General features: G+C 41.6%; 1 pseudogene; it reads left to right on the top strand.

The window, feature by feature from the left end:
• Positions 1-244: 244 nt before the first annotated feature.
• On the top strand, positions 245-2,302 carry LOC124594465 (annotated as a pseudogene).
• Positions 2,303-5,973: the final 3,671 nt, after the last annotated feature.

Raw genomic sequence — 5,973 nt, 5'->3', positions numbered from 1 at the left:
AAACGAATACAAACTCGCCGACAGCGACGACTTCGAGGACTGTCGATGAGGATAAGGCACTTTAGATGAAAAATAAAGATCCGCAAAACCACGGACACTCCGACTCCGCGCTAAAACGCCGGCGTGCTGGTGTGACAATACTTTACCTTCTAACCAGAGAAACGTCGTCGCTACGATGCAGGAAATTCGAGGGCCGACCTGGCGGCGTAGTGGTCAACTGCCTCATTTTGTTCGTGTTGTTAAGATGTCTCATCGAAAGTTCTGAGCCCCTCGACCTGGTTCCACGGGGTTTCACCCGAGGAAGAGATCACAGAGGCATCGTGTAAAGTGACAGATTTCCAAAAGATAATGCAATGAAACCAGTTGACCTTACTGCACTTATCGCCGCGCGGGATTAGCCGAGGGGTCTATGGCGCTGCAGTCATGGACTGTGCGGCTGGTCCCGGCGGAGGTTCGAGTCCTCCCTCGGGCATGGGTGTGTGTGTTTGTCCTTAGGATAATTTAGGTTAAGTAGTGTGTAAGCTTAGGGACTGATGACCTTAGCCGTTAAGTCCCATAAGATATCACACACATTTCAACATTTTTTTTGCATTTATTGGCTAAAGCTGGTATGACCCACGTGCTGAGAGAAGATGATAGACCTGGCTCAAATGTTAGCAAAAAGGAGACTGTGGAAGCTGACACCACCAGCGATCATAGTTGGTACTGTTGGTTACACTGAAGCTCCGCATGGTTTTAAGAACCCTTCAGACTGTGTGGGCCCGGCACTCCTCAGAAGACCGCATGAGGCGTTTCGATAAGAACTGGTACAAGTCAAAGAAGGCATTTACAAAAGCTTCCAACAAGTGGCAGGACGACTTGGGTCGTAAATAAATTGATCGTGACTTCAAAAAAATTGAAAGATACTATAAGAGTGATTGCACACACTCAGATGAAACTTTTAAAGAAAGCTCACATAATGGAAATCGAACTTAATGGTGGTTCCATTGCACACAAAGTTAAATGGGCACGTGAACACCTGGAAAAACTTACAGCTGTTCAGCAAATGCTCGTGGTGAAATGATAATTGATGTTACAAAACGTCATGAATAGAAAGGTGGAACACAAAGAAGCTGCCTCGCTAGACTACTAAAGATTTGCCTAAGTTTGCTTGCCTGCTATCCTAGTGGAGTATCATTCACATTAGGCACAGTTGGTTAAAGGACATAACCGAAATCAAGAAGAAAATATATTGCATTGGTCGGGGAATTCGTGCGAAATATGGAAAGGCGGTGAAAACCAATGGGTCCACCGAATATGATTTTACGAAGAAGACCGTTAACCTAATGGGAGATTTCCCACATTATGGTGTAGTCAACAATGACTCTTTTATGATAAAAGGCTGCTATATGTCACCAAAGATACGAAAGTCCCTATTTGTGTACACCAAGATGAAGGCTTTGGGAAAGATCAACTTGAAATTCATTGATACTTCATCCAGTTGATTAAGCTTATCCATTACGGATGTTTTAGAAACCGTGACTGTTAATTGAATGTAAATATATAGAACTGCAACCAGCCACGTTTTTGAATGGTTATTTATTATTGCATGAACCGGTTTTCAAATCTTTTCAGGTTCATCTTGAGATGGTTTTCTGGAAGTTACATCACTATTTCTAGCATAATGCTGGGTGCTGGCTCTGTGACAAGAAGATTCAACACGCGTTAATGTATCGCCATGACTATTGTTTATCTGTCGATATGGATGCAAAATTTAAGTTTCTACTTACTGCGACAGTATGCTTGGCTTTTCTCCTTTAGTGTCCATCTGTGTGCTTCCGTTTTGATGTCCAGTTCGTACATCACTTCACACGCTTTTACACAATCTGTATTCATTTACACTGTGAAGTGATGTACCAATTGGCTATCAAAATGCAAGCAGATACTAACGGAAAGAAGCCAACCATTCTGTTACAGTAAGTAAAAAACTAAATTTTGCATCCATATCGACTGATAAACAATTATCATGGCGATACATTAAAGTGTGTTCCTTCTTCTTGTCACAGAGCCAGCACTCAGCATTATGTTAGAAATAGTGATGTAACTTCCAGAAAATCATCTGAAGATGAACCTGAAAAGGTTCGAAAACCGGTTCATGGAATAATACATAACTATTCAAAAAAGTGACTGGTAGCAGTTTTATATATTTACATTACGTCATATAAGTTAGGCCACCGACAGATCCAAACTGCTGCTGACAAAATATCGTTCATGGATCTGCTTGAAAAAAGATCGTATTAAGGTAGATACAGCTATTGCATAATTTGTTGATTGAAATAAAATGGAACTGACACGAAAAAAGAAGTGCTAAAGCGCGCGCCTGCAAATCAAAAGTTCGGCGTATCGAATCCTGGCCCGAGCACGGTAGTTTTCATTCTGTATTTAAACTATTCTTCACCTTTCTACGATGCGAGTAGTCGCCAAGATCGACGCGTGGTTCGCATTGTACGTTAAACTGTAGGTCACCTTTCCCGCGGTTGGGTAGCTTGGGTAGATGGACTCCCAAGCCGCCGGCCGGTGTGGCTGAGCGGTTCTAGGCGCTACAGTCTGGAGCCGAGCGACCGCTACGGTCGCAGGTTCGAATCCTGCCTCGGGCATGGATGTGTGTGGTGTCCTTAGGTTAGTTAGGTTTAAATAGTTTTAAGTTCTAGGCGACTGATGACCTCAGAAGTTAAGTCGCATAGTGCTCAGAGCCATTTGAACTCCCAAGCCGCCGAAGTGGCGTCCAGCAAAAAGGCTTGTACCTGGCTATCAAGGCAGACGAAATCATTGATGGCAGGATTCAACACAGTATACATTTAGGGCGAAGTCAGGTAATGTCGGACACATAAACTTTTTCGAATTTATGGTTTTTATGTTTTACTAATATAACCATTAAAAATATAAATTCGGAAAAACTTACGTATCTTGACACGATAAAATACTAAGCTACGTTCCATAACAGAATTGTAAAAATCGATGGCATAAGAATATACGTTCGTTGGTGCTTTTTCAAAATAATCTTCAACTCCTTCCTTGCTGAAACCTGCTGCTTGCTGGAACCTCGTGGATTCAGTTGTTCAGATTTAAGTCTTCATACCTTCAGAAATAAAGACAAGCCAATCAGTTGCAAAAAATGGCTGTTTTCAAATGACTTTGACCACGTCTTCTTCCGAAGGACAGACAACATCACATTACCAGTTCACTCAGTAAAAGCTGTCTCCACCAGCCATTTATAGGCAACGGTCTGTATGTCCATATGCAAAAATTAAGAGCCTTAGAATCAAGGGCTTGTCAAATCAGTAAAAACAATCGCTTGGAATAACAGACCATGTTAGTATTTACATCCATGTAGCGGACGACAACTCCATTGTTATCCACAACCAGCATTAACCGTCCCTGTATTGACCCACCAAGTGCGACAGGCATGGAACTCCAGCCCACACGCTGATATCTGGCACCAATACAACGCAATGCATGAACGTTTGTATGTTTGCATTCAACATTCTGGCGGTTACACCAATTATTAATGTACCAGCATTTCACATTTTCAATGGCTTATCTCGTGTTTACCTTACCTGTGATCTTGCAGTGTTAATCACTTTAATTTGTTACCTAGACAAACGTGGTCCTGAAATTTCATGACTCTACATTAATTATCTCTTGGTGTTACGATTTTTTTCCGACAGTGTAAATTTCCAGGAAAGGATTGTACAAATAGTTACAGCGTCCACAATGAATCTCCAAATAACTTGCCAAGAAATGTAGTAATTTAAGTGTATAGGACTTCGTATTTCTTTAGCTTCATTTTTACTTTCGATCAGCCCTCGGTAGCCACACGAGAACGATAGTTTTCCAGTACAGAGAAAATGGGCCCACCTGCCGTTGGAGACAACGGTGATTAAAACTTCCTAACTCTTCATCGAGTAACGTGAATGGTTTCGAGAATGTTGTGAGAACAGAGTGAGAAAATATATTTCTTTAGGAACTTTAAGACAACCTTGTAATTATAAAAATACTACGTTTATACCGTGTGCAAGATGCCCAAAAAATTAGTTTTCCCCGGTTTAACGATCAATATCACTCAACACGTGTAAATCATCAACTGTAAAACAATAAAATTATCTAACTGTTAAACAGTTGCAGTTCTCTTGTAGGCCTTACAATTCATGAGCGGAAATTTATTTGCAATCCCAAATTTTTTTTCGTTAATTTCCATGCCTTTTCTGAAAATTTTAATAAACATAATATACTGAGCATTACTTCGACTTATTTTCAGTGTAAGTACCGTAAAAATTGAAAATAAAAATATATTTTCACAAAGAACACCAGCTGAGTCACAGTACAACAGTTTAACAATGGGTCTGCACCTACTCATCATCACCAATTTCGCCCAAATTTGCGGTGTATGCCGGGCTCGGCCGGAAATGAAAGTAACTGAAGTGAGAACTCCACTTGGTAAAGCTTCTAGAAGAAAATAGAGCTTTTGGTGAGGGTCGGGCGTTGTTTGACCCATTTATGTTAGCCTAGTTTCCAGGCAGCGGTTGCCCGAAAGCAAAATTCGCGTGAACATGACATGAGGCAACGATGCTGGTTAATGCCCGTAGCGTTTCAGTCCGGAACCGCGCGACTGCTACGGTCGCAGTTTCGAATCCTGCCTCGGGCATGGATGTGTGTGGTGTCTTTAGGTTAGTTAGGTTTAAGTAGTTCTAAGTTCTAGGGGGCTGATGACCTCAGATGTTAAGTCCCATAGCGCTCAGAGCCATTTGAACCATTTTTCTGAACAAGAAGTTATTTGGCGTAGTCGATATACATGAGACACCATGTTTAATTCAACTCACATCCGTAGGTGAGTGGTCAGCATCGCTGAGTGCTATACGCAGTATCCCGGTTCAGTTCCAGGTAATGCCAGGGACTTTGCTTTGGAGGGAGGCGTGGAGCACTGTCCACTCAGTTTAGTGATGCCATTTGCGGAGCTACTTAGCGGCTTCAAGGTCTGCAAAGCCGACAACGGCTGAAGAGAGGTGTGCTGACCGTATCCAAACGACGCCATTTGCCGAGGATGACTCGGCGGTCAGTCGATGACGATTAGCCCGTCAGTGTCCAGAACGGCGGAGCTTTGCTTTTCTATGCATAAAAAATGGTTCAAATGGCTCTGAGAACTATGGGACTTAACACCTGTGGTCATCAGTCCCCTAGAACTTAGAACTACTTAAACCTAACTAACCTAAGGACATCACACCCATCCATGCCCGAGGCAGGATTCGAACCTGCGACCGTCGCAGTCGAGCGGTTCCGGACTGCGCGCCTAGAACCGCTAGACCACCGCGGCCGGCTTCTATGTATAAGGCAGGTCTCGATTACGTGGCGTGCACCAGTTTTACCGGAATTAAGAGGTAAGCTGGCAAGCGACAAGATAGGATAACTACTTCAAACGAATATCAGATAGTATGTTTTTGGATAGGGTCCGCCTTTAGCAAAACACAATTTTGTTTTTTAACGCAAATATGTTTCACTGCAGTTGCAGTATCTTCAGTGGGCTTTTAGTTTTCATCTGTTAAAGATAAACATTGTTCTATACTGTTTGTATAAATGTAACTATTGTTTTTTAAATCGTAATTACAGATATTTGAAAACATACAAATTATGAATTCATACCTTTTTACCACATGATGTGGTTTTTTTCTAATGTGTTCTGTTTCTCCAGTGACTGTTTTGCTCCACAGTTTGTCAACTGCAACCACTCATACCTTAAAGTAATAAATTGTTTAAGCCAAAAATTACTATTTGAAAAATTGTTATTTCTAAGCCTGAAATTATTTAATTCTGTGTGTGTGTCTATTTACATAATGTTTCACTTACATTTTCTCTTTTTTCATCTTCATCACTCTCAAACACTATATATTGAGTTGCCACTGTCACTGTCACTGTTTCACTGTTTGCCAGCTGTAAAAA

Source organism: Schistocerca americana, chromosome 2, assembly GCF_021461395.2.
Source record: "Schistocerca americana isolate TAMUIC-IGC-003095 chromosome 2, iqSchAmer2.1, whole genome shotgun sequence".
NCBI classification, from domain to species: Eukaryota; Metazoa; Arthropoda; class Insecta; order Orthoptera; family Acrididae; genus Schistocerca; species Schistocerca americana.
Note: the sequence above shows the minus strand (reverse complement) of the source record. Positions and strands in the feature narration are given on the sequence as shown.